The sequence below is a fragment of the Felis catus genome, chromosome B4 (assembly GCF_018350175.1).
Source record: "Felis catus isolate Fca126 chromosome B4, F.catus_Fca126_mat1.0, whole genome shotgun sequence".
NCBI lineage: Eukaryota > Metazoa > Chordata > Mammalia > Carnivora > Felidae > Felis > Felis catus.
Window position 1 is genome coordinate 30,790,048 of NC_058374.1, and position 17,453 is coordinate 30,807,500.

At 38.2% G+C, this 17,453-nt stretch overlaps 1 pseudogene; it reads left to right on the forward strand.

The window, feature by feature from the left end:
• The first annotated feature begins 10,615 nt into the window (after positions 1-10,615).
• On the forward strand, positions 10,616-16,616 carry LOC101099978 (annotated as a pseudogene).
• Positions 16,617-17,453: the final 837 nt, after the last annotated feature.

Here is a 17,453-nt window from a genome sequence, read left to right on the forward strand (position 1 = left end):
GAGCTCAGTTTGGTGGGGAACAAAGGCGCTCGCCAGAGCCATCTCCCCCGCCCATCCCCCAGCCAAAATCCCAAAGAGAACCAGTTCCTGCCAGGGAACTTGCTCGATCCGCGCAAACACCCAACTCTGTGCTTCTGCGGAGCCAAATCTCCGGCAGCGGATCTGACTCCCTCCCGCTGCCACAGGGCCCCTCCTGAAGTAGATCACCTAAGGAGAAGCGATCTAAGCCTGCCCCTCCTGCCCCTGTGCACCTTGCCTACCCACCCCAGCTAATACGCCAGATCCCCAGCATCACAAGCCTGGCAGTGTTCAAGTAGCCCAGACGGGCCACACCACCCCACAGTGAATCCCACCCCTAGGAGAGGGGAAGAGAAGGCACACACCAGTCTGACTGTGGCCCCAGCGGTGGGCTGGGAGCAGACATCAGGTCTGACTGCGGCCCCGCCCACCAACTCCAGTTATACACCACAGCACAGGGGAAGTGCCCTGCAGGTCCTCACCACGCCAGGGACTATCCAAAATGACCAAGCAGAAGAATTCCCCTTAGAAGAATCTCCAGGAAATAACAGCTAATGAGCTGATCAAAAAGGATTTAAATAATATAACAGAAAGTGAATTTAGAATAATAATCATAAAATTAATCGTTGGGCTTGAAAACAGTATACAGGACAGCAGAGAATCTCTTCCTACAGAGATCAAGGGACTAAGGAACAGTCACGAGGAGCTGAAAAACGCTTTAAACGAAATGCATAACAAAATGGAAACCACCACGGCTCGGATTGAAGAGGCAGAGGAGAGAATAGGTGAACTAGAGGATAAAGTTATGGAAAAAGAGGAAGCTGAGAAAAAGAGAGATAAAAAAAATCCAGGAGTATGAGGGGAAAATTAGAGAACTAAGTGATACACTAAAAAGAAATAATATATGCATAATTGGTATCCCAGAGGAGGAAGAGAGAGGGAAAGGTGCTGAAGGGGTACTTGAAGAAATAATAGCTGAGAACTTCCCTGAACTGGGGAAGGAAAAAGGCATTGAAATCCAAGAGGCACAGAGAACTCCCTTCAGACGTAACTTGAATCGATCTTCTGCACGACATATCATAGTGAAACTGGCAAAATACAAGGATAAAGAGAAAATTCTGAAAGCAGCAAGGGGTAAACGTGCCCTCACATATAAAGGGAGACCTATAAGACTCGTGACTGATCTCTCTTTTGAAACTTGGCAGGCCAGAAAGAATTGGCACGAGATTTTCAGGGTGCTAGACAGAAAAAATATGCAGCCGAAAATCCTTTATCCAGCAAGTCTGTCATTTAGAATAGAAGGAGAGATAAAGGTCTTCCCAAACAAACAAAAACTGAAGGAATTTGTCACCACTAAACCAGCCCTACAAGAGATCCTAAGGGGGACCCTGTGAGACAAAGTCCCAGAGACATCACTACAAGCATAAAACATACAGACATCACAATGACTCTAAACCCGTATCTTTCTATAATAACACTGAATGTAAATGGATTAAATGCGCCAACCAAAAGACATAGGGTATCAGAATGGATAAAAAAACAATACCCATCTATTTGTTGTCTACAAGAGACGCATTTTAGACCTGAGGACACCTTTAGATTGAGAGTGAGGGGATGGAGAACTATTTATCATGCGACTGGAAGCCAAAAGAAAGCTGGAGTAGCCATACTTATATCAGACAAACTAGACTTTAAATTAAAGGCTGTAACAAGAGATGAAGAAGGACATTATATAATAGTTACAGGGTCTATCCATCAGGAAGAGCTAACAATTATAAATGTCTATGCGCCGAATACCGGAGCCCCCAAATATATAAAACAATTACTCATAAACATAAGCAACCTTATTGATAAGAATGTGGTAATTGCAGGGGACTTTAACACCCCACTTACAGAAATGGACAGATCATCTAGACACACGGTCAGTAAAGAAACAAGGGCCCAGATGTCAGATGGACTTGACAGATATATTTAGAACTCTGTATCCCAAAGCAACAGAATATACTTTCTTCTCGAGTGCACATGGAACATTCTCCAAGATAGATCATATACTGGGTCACAAAACAGCCCTTCATAAGTTTACAAGAATTGAAATTATACCATGCATACTTTCAGACCACAATGCTATGAAGCTTGAAATCAACCACAGAAAACAGTCTGGAAAACCTCCAAAGGCATGGAGGTTAAAGAACACCCTACTAACGAAAGAGTGGGTCAACCAGGCAATTAGAGAAGAAATTAAAAAATATATGGAAACAAACAAAAATGAAAATAGAACAATCCAAACGCTTTGGGATGCAGCGAAGGCAGTCCTGAGAGGAAAATATATTGCAATCCAGGCCTATCTCAAGAAACAAGAAAAATCCCAAATACAAAATCTAACAGCACACCTAAAGGAACTAGAAGCAGAACAGCAAAGGCAGCCTAAACCCAGCAGAAGAGAAATAATAAAGATCAGAGCAGAAATAAACAATATAGAATCTAAAAAAAACTGTAGAGCAGATCAACGAAACCAAGAGTTGGTTTTTTGAAAAAATAAACAAAATTGACAAACCTCTAGCCAGGCTTCTCAAAAAGAAAAGGGAGATGACCCAAATAGATAAAATCATGAATGAAAATGGAATTATTACAACCAATCCCTCAGAGATATAAACAATTATCAGGGAATACTATGAAAAATTATATGCCAACAAATTGGACAACCTGGAAGAAATGGACAAATTCCTGAACACCCACACTCTTCCAAAACTCAATCAGGAGGAAATAGAAAGCTTGAACAGACCCATAACCAGCGAAGAAATTGAATCGGTTATCAAAAATCTCCCAACAAATAAGAGTCCAGGACCAGATGGCTTCCCAGGGGACTTCTACCAGACGTTTAAAGCAGAGATAATACCTATCCTTCTCAAGCTATTCCAAGAAATAGAAAGGGAAGGAAAACTTCCAGACTCCTTCTATGAAGCCAGTATTACTTTGATTCCTAAACCAGACAGAGACCCAGTAAAAAAAGAGAACTACAGGCCAATATCCCTGATGAATATGGATGCAAAAATTCTCAATAAGATACTAGCAAATCGAATTCAACGGCATATAAAAAGAATTATTCACCATGATCAAGTGGGATTCATTCCTGGGATGCAGGGCTGGTTCAACATTCGCAAATCAATCAACGTGATACATCACATTAACAAAAAAAAAGAGAAGAACCATATGATCCTGTCAATCGATGCAGAAAAGGCCTTTGACAAAATCCAGCACCCTTTCTTAATAAAAACCCTTGAGAAAGTCGGGATAGAAGGAACATACTTAAAGATCATAAAAGCCATTTATGAAAAGCCCACAGCTAACATCATCCTCAACGGGGGAAAACTGAGAGCTTTTTCCCTGAGATCAGGAACACGACAAGGATGCCCACTGTCACCGCTGCTGTTTAACATAGTGCTGGAAGTTCTAGCATCAGCAATCAGACAACAAAAGGAAATCAAAGGCATCAAAATTGGCAAAGATGAAGTCAAGCTTTCGCTTTTTGCAGATGACATATTATACATGGAAAATCCGATAGACTCCACCAAAAGTCTGCTAGAACTGATACAGGAATTCAGCAAAGTTGCAGGATACAAAATCAATGTACAGAAATCAGTTGCATTCTTATACACTAACAATGAAGCAACAGAAAGACAAATAAAGAAACTGATCCCATTCACAATTGCACCAAGAAGCATAAAATACCCAGGAATAAATCTAACCAAAGATGTAAAGGATCTGTATGCTGAAAACTATAGAAAGCTTATGAAGGAAATTGAAGAAGATTTAAAGAAATGGAAAGACATTCCCTGCTCATGGATTGGAAAAATAAATATTGTCAAAATGTCAATACTACCCAAAACTATCTACACATTCAATGCAATCCCAATCAAAATTGCACCAGCATTCTTCTCGAAACTAGAACAAGCAATCCTAAAATTCATATGGAACCACAAAAGGCCCCGAATAACCGAAGGAATTTTGAAGAAGAAGACCAAAGCAGGAGGCATCACATCCCAGACTTTAGCCTCTACTACAAAGCTGTAATCATCAAGCCAGCATGGTATTGGCACAACAACAGACACATAGACCAATGGAATAGAATCGAAACCCTAGAACTAGACCCACAAACGTATGGCCAACTCATCTTTGACAAAGCAGGAAAGAACATCCAGTGGAAAAAAGACAGTCTCTTTAACAAATGGTGCTGGGAGAACTGGACAGCAACATGTAGAAGGTTGAAACTAGACCACTTTCTCACACCATTCACAAAAATAAACTCAAAATGGATAAAGGACCTGAATGTGAGACAGGAAACCATCAAAACCTTAGAGGAGAAAGCAGGAAAAGACCTCTCTGACCTCAGCCGTAGCAATCTCTTACTCTACACATCCCCAAAGGCAAGGGAATTAAAAGCAAAAGTGAATTACTGGGACCTTATGAAGATAAAAAGCTTCTGCACAGCAAAAGAAACAACCAACAAAACTAAAAGGCAACCAACGGAATGGGAAAAGATATTCGCAAATGACATATCGGACAAAGGGCTAGTATCCAAAATCTATAAAGAGCTCACCAAACTCCACACCCGAAAAACAAAGAACCCAGTGAAGAAATGGGCAGAAAACATGAATAGACACTTCTCTAAAGAAGACATCCGGATGGCCAACAGGCACATGAAAAGATGTTCAGCGTCGCTCCTTATCAGGGAAATACAAATCAAAACCACACTCAGGTATCACCTCACGCCAGTCAGAGTGGCCAAAATGAACAAATCAGGAGACTCTAGATGCTGGAGAGGATGTGGAGAAACGGGAACCCTCTTGCACTGTTGGTGGGAATGCAAATTGGTGCAGCCGCTCTGAAAAGCAGTGTGGAGGTTCCTCAGAAAATTAAAAATAGACCTACCCTATGACCCAGCAATAGCACTGCTAGGAATTTATCCAAGGGATACAGGAGTACTGATGCATAGGGCCACTTGTACCCCAATGTTCATAGCAGCACTCTCAACAATAGCCAAATTATGGAAAGAGCCTAAATGTCCATCAACTGATGAATGGATAAAGAAATTGTGGTTTATATACCCAATGGAATTCTACGTGGCAATGAGAAAAAATGAAATATGGCCTTTTGTAGCAACGTGGATGGAACTGGAGAGTGTGATGCTAAGTGAAATAAGCCATACAGAGAAAGACAGATACCATATGGTTTCACTCTTATGTGGATCCTGAGAAACTTAACAGGAACCCATGGGGGAGGGGAAGGAAAAAAAAAAAAACAGGTTAGAGTGGGAGAGAGCCAAAGCATAAGAGACTGTTAAAAACTGAGAACAAACTGAGGGTTGATGGGGGGTGGGAGGGAGGAGAGGGTGGGTGATGGGTATTGAGGAGGGAACATTTTGGGATGAGCACTGGGTGTTGTAAGGAAGCCAATTTGTCAATAAATTTCATATAAAAAAAAGAAAGAAGATGTGGTATATATATGAAAGGGAATATTACTCAGCCATCAAAAAAATGAAATCTTGCCCTTTGTAATGACATGGATGAAGCTAGAATGCATTATACTAAGCTTAATAAGTCAATCAGAGAAAAACAAATACATGATTTCACTCATATGGGAATTTAAGACACAAAACAAATGAACGTATGGGAGGGAAGAAATAGAGAGAGGGAAACAACTATGAGAGACTCTTAAAGATAGAGAACGGAGATGTCTGGGTGGCTTAGTCTGTTAAGCCTCTTGATTTCAGCTCAGGTCATGATCTCAGGGTCATGAAATCTCACTGGACATGGAACCTGCTTAAGATTCTCTCTCTCTCTCTCTCTCTCTCTCTCTCTCTCTCTCTCTCTCTCTGTCCCTACCCCTCTTATATTTTCTCTTTCTCTCTAAAAAAATAAAAATAAAGATAGAGAACAATCTGAGTGTTGATGGAGGGAAGTGGGTGAGGGATGGGTTAGATGGGTGATGGGCATTAAGGAGGGCACTTGTGATGATCACTGGGTGTTTTCTGTAAGTGTCTGTAAGTTGTCTGTAAGTGATGAATACTACTCCTGAAACCAATATTGCACTGTATACTCACTAACTAGAATTTAAATAAAAATTAGGAAGAAAAAAAAGAAAACCTGTACACAAATTTTACAGAATTTCTGTTCATAATTGCCCTATACTGGAAAGAACTCAAATTTCTTTTAACAGGTGAATGGTTACATGAGCTGTGGTACATCCATGCAATGGAATATTACTTGGCATTAAAAGGAATGAACTATTGATACATGCAATACTTTTGATGAATAATTAAAAGGTATTCTGTTGAGAGGAAAAAGCCAGTCTCAAAGGTTACATATTATACTCTTCTATTTATATAAAATTCTCAAAAAAGACAAACAATATCATTGTTCCCAGAAGCTGGGGAATGGGAATGGCGTGATTATAAAAGGCTAGCAGGAGGGAGTTCGGGGACACTAAGGAAACCTCTCTGTTTCCAGATTGTGCTGAGAGCCACATGATTCTGTACATGTGTTCCATTTCAACTGTACACAAAAAGTCAAATTTTACTGTATGCAATTTTAAAATTAAAATAAAAGAAAAAAATCAACTATAATTTACTTAAGAATAAATTTACCTTCTAAATAGGTAGAGAAAATTCAACAGAACCACCAACTGAGGATCAGCTGCTGTAGGTGAAATTCATTTTGTTTTCATGTTACTTTGGGGAATTTGGAGAATAACATCCATCAACAATAATTCAGTCATTTTGGAACCTGAGGACTACTCAGTTGCCTTCTAGAAACAATCACCCTATGTAGCCCTGTGCGGAGAGTGTGGGTATTCTGCTGACTTGGGATATCAATTCCTATCTTCCTCATGTTCTGGAGCTGGAGCTGATTTAAATTGAGGTAGATGATGAGAGTGGGGAGTGGCCAAGGAGGACCAGCTGCCAAGTTTCCAAGTGTCCTCACAAGATTGTATCATCTATAATGAGTTCACAGTGGCACAGAGTATGACCCTTACACTTATGGGGTCAGAGATTTGATCCTGTCATTGCCTCTGAGTTGATTGGATGCTGAGAATGTAGTGAAGATCCTTCCTAGCCTCTATATCCATTTACAATTGTGAGTTGACACTTTCTTAGAATCATCTAACTCTCTTTGCCAGATTTCATGCTCAACCAGCAGCCTTCTTTATTCATTCTTTCACTATACATTTCTCAAGTACCTTCAATATGACAAACATTACACTGGGTGCTGGGCATACAAAAATAAATAATGCATATCCACTGCTTCGAGCAGCTCATAGATTTTGCTGCAGGGGAGAGAATGTGATGGCCAGTTGACAGGTATTCCAGGCCCGGTGGCAATGATTTTCCACATTGTGATTTAACAAGGTAAGCTTAGGTACAGCCAGTCATTCTTTTGTGAATTTGCTTAACAAAAATCATTATCCCTGAATTTCACTACACAGAGGAAAAATGATGAAACCCCAGGATTGGACCCCAAATGCATGACTCCAGTGAGGAATTGTCCACCTGTGAAATTCTAGCCTATATCACACCACTAATGATCCACCCTGGAATCTAAAGGGTGGCTGCCTTTATACTCAATCCACACTCAGCAATTGTACTCCAACTCTTCTCTCTCCTTCCTTTCCTGTTTCTATCATTTGTAATACAACACAGTGTCCTCTCCAGGCTGCAAACTGAGCTCCAGAGCTGTTTCAGTCGTGCTTTTATTCTCTTGCTTCTTCTATCCTTTGCAGTGAATTCAGGGCTTTTACAATAATATTGTGAATGAATTATAATTTATGTTTATGAGAAAGAGGGGAGGAAGGAGAGAGAGGGAGGGAGAGACAGAGAGAGAGAAAGAGGGAGGGAGAGAGAGAAGGGGAGGAAAAGAAAGAGAATGGGGGAAATTAAACCACTTGGGATTTGGAGTATCTTTAAGTACCTCTTAAGTAAAGCATATTTTTAATAGATTAGTTCAAGAAATACACTCTTCAATGGAAAAAAAATGAGTTCTAATTTTGGCTGCCACCTGTTAGCTATGTTATCTTTGTAAGGTAATTATCATCTCCAGCCTTGGTTTTCTTAACCATAAAATGAAATGATTGGGCTAGAGAATTTCTAAATCATCCCAGTATCCATTGATTCTAGTATTTATCAAGACGAAATCCTCTCTTCAGATCCTTCACTGTTTTGTTCAATGATTTGTTTCACTATTTTCTCTTGACACTTAAAAGAGCTTTGTGATAGCTACTAGTTGCAAAAAAATATTTCCCATAAATAACATATCATATATGTTTCCTGTTAGGGCTTCTGACACTCCACATGTTTTCAAAGGTAATGGGAAATACTGGAGACAATTTAAGGGTCATTATTGTGTTAGCCAAGAAAATAGCTAATGATGACTTTAGCTACCGGACTATTCAGCCGATCATAGAACCCATTAGCTCAATTAAGTAAATCAAATAGAAAAAAACATTTAGGCTTAAAAAGCCGCCCACCACTAACTACTATTTGCCAATGAAGCTTCTATTTCATGGTGAATTCAAATTGTTTATTTCTTCTATGAAGAAGAAAATGACCAGATCATCTGATTTAGCAGATATGGTTATTCAAGATCACTTAGCATATATAATTATACACCAAATATTCCACTAAATCACAATTTCAAGAAAGCAGCTAAGACTAGAAGTCTTCTGTGTGAATAAGACTTGAGCTTTCTGGAGTGTAGTATTATTCACTATACTGAGGTAGGTATGGGAGGAAGCCAAGGTCTTTTCTTGCCTTAGGAAAGTTTCTCAATCCTGGGATGGTCTATATGTTCAGATTAGTGAGAAGGCAAGGGACTAGTATTGATATAAACATTTATAATTCCAAATGTTCTGTCTAGTTCTAGTTGTTTACAGCACTCAGACATTGAGTACTCATTTAAGCTTTCAAAGACTAAGCCCTCCAGATAATGCTGTCTTTAACTTAAAGTTGTTTTTCTGTTTTTTTGTTTTTTTGTTTTTTTTTTTATTCAAGTGGGTGCCTCACAGGATGTTTGAAGTGACTCATGGAGAGAAAAGAAAATCCCTGGTCATATTATTTATTTATTAAGTGTGGTTATTATATTCAGGCCATGGTATTGCTGGATAGAATCGGTCCATTGAAAGACTATTCAAAATTGATACAGTGAATATTTTATTAAATTATAAATTTAACAACTGATGTAATCAGTAGTGTGCTGGCAAATGTTTGACAACTGGCTTTCCAGCACTGGTTTTCATGGTGTAGACTGATATACCAACCTACCGATGTAATTTCATCCAAATTGCACAGTTGCTAGAAATTCAACAATGTTAACAAATAAGGAAAAGAATGGCTTTGAATATAATTGGCATTCCAAGAAAATTATTGTTAGACAACACACTTATATTCCAAATTAAAGAGGGTGTTGGGTCACTTTTTTCCGAAGACCCCTGTCAAGGATCCCTTTAGGAAAAGGCTGGACTTCAGGAAATTTACATTCTAAATATCAACACCTGCTGTGTGACCCTGGGCAGGTCATCCCATTTCTCTGGGACTCATGTATAAAATAAACAGATTGCCTACTTGAGAGATGTTAAATTCTCTTCCATTTCTGATTTCTGCTATTTTGTATGCAATTAAGTCCAAAACTCATCTAAGGTACAGATAGTGGATCTGGAGACAGAAGTGATCACTGACCAGAAATGAGTAGGAAGTCTCCAGTTCTTCCCCAGGGGCTTGCTAGGATCTTGGTTTCTCTTTAAGAGAGATGTTTTGTAATTGATCATGTGTAAGGGTAGGGTCAGATCTGCTTTCTCCGAGGCCTCTCCTCCCTTCTGCCAATGATTTCACCTTCATCTCAGCCCATCCAATGCTATGTTTAGTCCTGCCTTTAAAAAAGGTGAACTTTTGTCTCCATCCCTACTTCTTTTGCCTACATAGCACGAGATGGTCGAGTATATATTCTTTCATATTTGTGTGAAATACTCACTGCTAGGAGCAACACAAGAATACCAAATTTGTAAAAACAACACATATTTAGGTTCTCTAAAATAATACAATAATAAAATGAAACCAGTTCTTATTGTCACTTATTGTGCCCTGTTCAATTGTACCTTAAGATTCATTCATTTTATTGATACGTATCTATTTAAACATCAGTTCTGCACACAATCTAGTCAATCTATATCTGTTGAATGCATAAATGAATGAATGGCTGACATATCTGCCTGTATGGATGACATGGTCTCTCTAGTCATTTTCAGGCTGGTAGTGCTATGACAGATTTTTCCTATTTCCATATTTTTCTTTATGTTCTCTGTTTATTTCTAGAGAACAGACAACCACCTCTTTCACTGTGGGGGTGGGGATTTTGGCAGGAAAGTCATACTCTTTACCTGTCAGCTACCTTCCAGAAACACATGAACTGAGAGACCGAGAAAGCAGACAACATGCCATACAATTGCTAACAGTTGGTAGAGCAGCAAGTGCACTGAAGTGGGTGGCATTTGTCCCTATTTCTACGCTCTGATCCGAAGCTTGTACAACAGATGTACTGGGGGCTGAGGAATGGCGGTGCTCATTTGTGGAGGTGAAATGCTAGAGAATGTGCAGGCCACGACTAGCAGCGGAAGCACAGAGCTGCAGGCTGATGAACCTGTTGGTCCTGCTGGGTGGTTTTCCTTCAGCAATGTTTTTAACCATTTGCAATGTTAGAAGCACTGACAAGTATTGCTAATGTTAACATTTCATTATCAGGCGAGAGTGCCAGAACTAGATTGTGTGGAACTTTTTGAAAATACTGTCCTTTTATGTTTCTTTCTGGGTAAAATTTAACCTCCAACTTGACAAAATTATCATCCCCCAAACCTTTTATGTTATTGTTGTTAACCATAAAAATGGCATGGAAGTATTACAATTTTTAAAATACATTTATTTATTTAGTTTTTGAGACAAAGAGCAAGCGGGCACACAAGTGGGGGAGGGGCAGAGAGGAGAGAGAATCCTAAGTAGGCTATGCTCCACCAGCACAGAGCTCGATGTGGTGCTTGAACTCATGAACTGTGAGATTATGACCTGAGCTGAAATCAAGAGTTTATGACATAAACCAAGATCAAGAGTTGGACGCTCAACTGACTAAGCCACACAGGTGACCCTGAAAGTATTATAATTCTAAAGTTACTTAATAGTTTTTTTCTGTAATCACCCTGATATCTTTTTATTTGTACATTATTTAATACTTTTTCTTATTCCTACTTTATTTCTTTGTTTTATTCTAGTCTCATTTGGGTTTTCTTTTCTCCCACATGTGTCCATATTTCTCGAAGTAAAAAAAAAAAAATCTTGTAGGAATAACTGTATATTTAACATACTAAATACATTCTTCACAGGACCTTATGGTATATTTCTGAAATAAAGATAGTAAAACAAATATCCCTGACAGAAGGGTAGTTAACTCACAATTATAAAATTGGAGTTAATCCTTAATTTCATATTTTAATCAGTGTGCATATTTAAATTAGTTTTATGATTTTTTTTGACCAATCAAAAGTTGAAATTGCATACATTTTAAACACTTCAAGATTTTTTTTTAAGTGAGAAGATATAGAAAACACAGCATTCTGACTTTTTAAAAGATTGGGAGAGAGAGAGAGAGAGAGAGAGAGAGAGACAGAATATGAGAATATCTCTGTTTCTAATTACACAGACTATTTGAGAAAAAGAATTTAAGTCAGCTGATATTTTTCCTTTAATTATTTATGATTCAAACCAGCTCATTCTTTTCCTTTCATTATTTACACGACGTCTAATAACTGGTCTGATTGAGTTTAAATATTTGCAGTGGTTTGTTCTTGGCTTCATGTTTGTAGAAACACGTGTTTCACCAGCAGGAGTTTTATACTGTTCATGAAACACAGTGCTGCAAAGGGCAAATTTTTTATTTTATTCATTTTGATTCTCTTCTTACACCCACAATATAATGCAAATTAGGTCATTGGTTATTAACAATATTGTCAATCAAGAGAGTATAATTAATAATAAACTATGCATGCCTGAGCTCAAATTATATATTTTGCTTTAGAAGATTTCATCAATAAAAACCCAACATATCTGCTCATAATCTGGATTCTGAATCCAATGAAAGGATTATGGTATAGAATATGTAGGTGAAAAGAACTTTAAAAACATTATCACCATCATACCAAATATCTGCTATTACTTAAATTGTCTCGAAGACCTTAGCACTGTAGCTAGTGGAGACCAGTTTACCTAAGACACTACCTTTCCTCTATAAGGCAAGTCCTTGCCCCTTTCACATAGTGAGTTCATGTAGAACAGAGAAATTTATAGACAGAATAATTATAAAACCTTTCATGATTGCAAAACTGTAAAGGGATTCGGTTGGCAGTAGTCAGAAACAGCTTTTTTGGGTTTGGCCTTAGAGCAAGGCCTTCTTCTCCCTCATCTCTACACAAAGTTATTAACTGCTGTGATAGAGGGCTGGTTACCTCTACACTGCATTCCTATGTAGGTATGAATTAATTTCCAAATGCCAATGCGTGTATTTTTTCCTTTTCATGCATCATATTTGGGGACACAGCTGGAAATATTATTCTGTGTGCCACATGCATACACTCAGCACAGTCTCTTGCTCACTGAGTGGAGTCAATGGGTAAAGAAATTGCTCATCCATCCTTTACTTTTATCTTGGTGTGTGGACAACAAATTGTCTAAAAATTGATACAAATTTCTACAGTAATGAAAAGAAAACAGAAAATGGAGAGAAAATAATAGAGTCTGTGCCTTTAAAAAACTAACACTTGTATGCCATCAGTCAGTGATTTTAGAATTGAAGAATATTAGAGATCTTGAAAGAAGTGCAAAAGTGAAAATGAATTGCCTTGGTATAAAGTAAAAACACTCAGAATCAGAAGATCTGGAAAGTCAAATATTTTATGAACAAAAAAAAAATTTTTCACTGTAGCTTATATGACTACCATAGGTCATTTTTCTAAATGTCGAAATGACACCATATAACGAGTATCTGAGAGGGATCAAACTTTGAGAGTACAGGGCAGGGATCTCCAAGTTCTTGAGAGTTATAAGCCTCATTGCTATTTCAGTTTTAGATGTTTCCCTCATACCTACAGGTGATTTTCAGCACATTTTAAAAATTTAAACCAGACTCAAATGAAATACATATATAGTAAAAGGAATCCATTTGAATTGAGAGAGGAAGTTAAGGGCAATGTTTTACTCTGATTATGGAGTGTGTATTTTTGAACAGTAAGCCTATGTTAAAATATAATTAGTGTAATAAAAAGTAATATTAAAAGGAAGAAAGTAATCCCTTACGTGAAAGAATACTATGATATTTATACATCTTTACCTCTATCACTATATATTACTTTGAGTTAATAGTATGGAAAAAATGGAAATAGAATAAAAAAAAAAGAACACAATACATGTGTTTACCAAATTCTACAAATTAATACTGTTTTGTGAATTTCTGCATTATTCCTTGGAAAGCTAGATCTATTCTGGGATGTTTTCAGATTAATACTTGAAATCATCTCTGCTATAAAGAGAAAAATAAACAAATAAATAAAAATTCAGAGCATATCCAGACAAAGATGTCCCTGATTGAACAGAAAAGTTCTGAACTCATTGTTGTTCTTGGATAGATCTCCCAAGAGCACTTTTTATGAATCATGTATCTGATTGTTCACAGAGATTCCTCAGTAAGATGCCAAAATACCTCCTTTGGATCAGTTAGGCCAGAGACCAGAAGACACCCAATATTACTGTCATTACTTTTGCTCCTGGAAAGATGGCAGAATTCTAGGGAAATTTTAGTCCTGCCATGGAATTTAAGATAATGCTGAGAGTTTAAGAAACTATAGGATGCCCCAAAAGATACTGATATTTTGGGTTTCCAAGCACCTATGAGGCTATTTGTAAATATTGGCTGAAGGAGAAATAGAAGGACGGGACAGAGAAAGGAAGGGAAAGGGAAAAGAAGGAAAGAAAGTTGATGGATTCACGCATTTACACAAATTACTTTGAATGGAAATGGCAATCTAGAAATAGCCTTATTCCTACCCTCAAAGTAAACAAAGTCCTTAGGACAGAGTTTCTTATTCTATACCCTAAAAACATATTCTGTGCCTAGCATAGGACTAAGAAGAACTCAAGTGTTCATTAATGTAAATGATATGAAACAATAAAGATAAAAACCCAAGTACTCATGTGATGTACTGTAGAGACTTTAAAGGTATGTTAAAACTGAGTTCATATTTTGCCCCTAACATATGCCATTTTTAGCTCTTGAAGTCACATATGTCTACTCTAGACAAAACAATCTCATGATTTTTCAAGCAGCAAGTAAGCAAAGGGGAAAAGTATGAGAAGACTTTTGGGAGAAAAAGCTATGGTTGGAGAAGTGGTCAGTGACAAGAAATAAACTAGATAATTACAGGAAGATCAAAGAACTTTATACGTCTCAGTAAGTAATCAGATTGCATTTAAGAATCCTCAGCCAGGAAAGTCTGATTCTGTCTATGATACAGTAAATGATGCAAAACTAACTCTCCTATTGAGAATAACTATAAAACTGGACAAAATATATGAGGCAATTATTGCAGGCTTTGAAAAACAGTTAGTGCCAGCCTGCTATCCCTGAGAGAAGGTAAACTTGCAATCATGCCATCTCTGCGTAGGGAAAATTTCCTGACTATGGCCTAGGGAGGTGGAGCCCAAGCAGAGCTTGATGATCGTCCTGAGTGAAGAAAGTAGAAATCAAGTATAAGACATTTAAAGTAACTAGAATCTGTGAGACAGGGCACTGGGAAGGGCAGCCGTGCAATGGAGTAGATCATGGCAGAGGGTTTAGCTGAGTATGCACAAGATAAGCAATGAATGGCTTCCTGGAGACCAGCAACAGAGTAGAAAGTGTAACTGGGTTACTAGAAGTTGAACAGAGCTATAAGATGCTGGGGTTCTAGTCCAGTTTCAGTGGAAAGACCTTGTATCCATTTTGGCATCCATTTGACACAGCAGAAAAGCCACTTGTTTTAGGAATAAGAACCAAGTCCCAGAGGAAGGCCTACCACAGGTATGGCTTTAAAAAGCTTAAAATAAAACCATCTGTACACAAGTTCAACTTGATTAGTGACTGGACAGTCTACCAGAGTAGAAGTCAATACTTGCCAGGAAGAAGATCACAGAATCTTAAAACTCTAAGATTTATCATCTATGCTGTTGAGAATGCAATAAAAATTACTAGATATTTAAAAAATAGAAAAATTTGACCAATAATCAAGAAAAAAAACAGATAATGTATCTTCAGGTGAAGCCAACATTGGAGTTAGTACTCTAAACATTAAAACAGATATAATAAATATGTTCAAGGATTTAAAGAAAAATAGTGTCATAATTATGAATTGTTAGAGAGTCTCAGCAGAGGGATGGAAACAAAAAAAAATAAAGAGAGAAAAAAGGAAATGGAATTCTTGAACAAGACTTCAATAACTTAGGATTTTTAAAATTCAGAAATAATTAATGGTATACTGAAAATAAGTCAGGACCAAGAAGACAGATTGATATAAACAATCCAGTCTGAAAAATGGAAAAAGAAATAGGTGGAAGAAAAGTAAAGATGCTCAGAAATCTGTGGCATAATATACAATTTCTAACTTCTGTTGGAATTAGAACCCCAGAAAAAGTGAATGATAATATTTTAAGAAATAGAGAGCTCTCTCCTCCAGCCAGCCAAGATCCAAAGGAAAGAAGGCTAAGAGGAAAAAGGTGGCTCCAGCCCCTGCTGTCATGAAGAAGCAGGAAGCCAACAAGGTAGTCAATCCCCTGTTTGAGAAAAGGCTCACTAATTTTGGCTTTGGACAAGACTTCCAGCTCAAAAGGGACCTTACCCACTTTGTCAGATGGCCTTGCTACATCCAGCTGCAGTGTCAAAGGGCTATTCTCTATTAATGTCTTAAAGTGCTTCCCACAATTAACCAGTTCACCCAGGGCTTGGACCACCAAACAGCTACTCAACTACTTAAGGTGGCCCACAAATACAGTCCAGAGACAAAGCAAGAGAAGAATCAGAAATTGTTGGCTGGGGCTAAGAAGAAATCTCCCTCAAGGGGAATGTCCCCACTAAGAGGTAACATGTCCTTTGAGCTGGGGTTAATATTGTCACAACTTTGGTGGAAAACAAGAAGGCTCAGTAGCAATGATTGCACTTGTTGTGGATCCCATTGAGATGGTGGTTTTCTGGCCTGCCCTGTGTCATAAGATGGGAGTTCCCTACTGCATTATCAAAAGGAAGGCCAGGCTGGGGCATTTGGCCCACAGGAAGACCTGCACACTGTTGGCTTCACGGAGGTTAACTTGGAAGACAGAGGAGCTCTGGCTAAGCTGGTGGAAGCTATCAGGACCAATTATAGTGACAGATATGGTAAGATCCACCATCATCCTGGGTCCAAAGCTGGTGGCTCACATTGCCAAGTTGGAAAAGGCAAAGGCTAAAGAACTGGCCACCAAATGGCTAAGTGTACCCTGCTGAATGTTCTGCACATAACTGTAATAAAAAGTTCTCTTTCAAAAAGAAAAGGGAAAGCGCCTGGGTTGTTCAGTTGGTTGAGCGTCGACTTTGGCTCAGATCATTATCTCACAGTTTGTGAGTTCGGGCCCTGTGTCAGGCTCTGTGCTGACAGCTCGGAGCCTGAAGCCTGCTTCGAATTCTGTGTCTCCCTCTCTCTCTGCCCCTCCCCTGCTCATACTCTGCCTCTCTCTGTCTCTCAAAAATAAATAATTGTTAAAAAAAATTATAAAAAAATAAATAAATAAAAGGAAGGAATGACTCAAATGTTCCTAAATTTGATGGAAAACATCAACTTACACATTCAAGAAGCTCAGTGAACCATAAGCAAGATAAATGCAAAATAAACCACATTAAGCCTGTCATAGTCAAATTTCTAAAAGCCAAATATACAGAAATAAGCCAAATTAAAAACAATTACATACGAGGGAAATAGCAAAACAAATAATGCCTTATTTCTTATCTGAAACAATGATGTCCAGAATACAATGGAACAAGATTAAAAAAAATTTTTTTAATATTTATTCATTTTTTAGAGAGAGAGAGAGAAACACAGCATGAGTGGGAGAAGGGCAGAGAGAGAGGGAGACACAGAATCTGAAGCAGGCTCCAGGCTCTGAGCTGTCAGCACAGAGCCCAATGCAGGGCTCGAACCCACAAACTGTGAGATCATGATCTGAGCCGAAGTTGGATGCTTAACTGACTGAGCCACCCAGGTGCCCCAGAAGAAGATTTTTTTAAACGTTAAAAACAAAAAGAAATAGAATAAAAAAAATTCAGAATTCTAAACTACATTGTAGA